The 529-nt window shown below is 47.4% G+C and overlaps 1 protein-coding gene across 1 annotated transcript in view; it reads left to right on the top strand.

Annotated features, from left to right (window-relative positions):
• Positions 1 to 529, top strand: part of LOC119593487 (coagulation factor IX-like) — a gene marked incomplete in the record, with an annotated part of 16,815 nt that overhangs the window by 12,287 nt on the left and 3,999 nt on the right.

The raw sequence follows: 529 nt of genomic DNA, 5'->3' as shown, positions 1-529 counted from the left end.
TAGCGACCTGCCTAATTTTCAAGCCCCTCAAGAAAAATAAATATTTTATTATATTTGATACCGGGAAACCAGCAACATTGGCTGACAAATAGCATTTTTTATCGCCTTAATACACAAGGGGTATATATATATAATAACAGTTAGGCGACTGATGCGGGGGGGGGGGGCGACTGCGAAGAGAGGGCGAGAGCGAAGTAAAAGACGGTCTTTCTCGCGCCTTCGCTTCGCCTTCGCTCCGCCGGCCTCCTCGTCGCCGCGCCGGGAGCCACGACCACAGCAAGGCCACAGTTGGCTCCTCCCTTCGTCGGCCTGCGCGCACTTTCAATTCGCAGACGTGATTCTTTACGTTGTTTCTCCTCCGTGTTATCGCTCATATTCATGCAGCAAATATGCATATATATGTGCAAAACTGCAAAACGAAAAGGTAAACTTAAGATACGCGGAAAAGGGAGAGTCATGTAGTGTCAAAGGTAATATACCTTTGAATGTATTTCATTGACAAGTTCTTTGCGACGCAACACGTCGGCCA

This window comes from Penaeus monodon, chromosome 32 (genome assembly GCF_015228065.2).
Source record: "Penaeus monodon isolate SGIC_2016 chromosome 32, NSTDA_Pmon_1, whole genome shotgun sequence".
Lineage (NCBI taxonomy): Eukaryota > Metazoa > Arthropoda > Malacostraca > Decapoda > Penaeidae > Penaeus > Penaeus monodon.
Note: the sequence above shows the minus strand (reverse complement) of the source record. Positions and strands in the feature narration are given on the sequence as shown.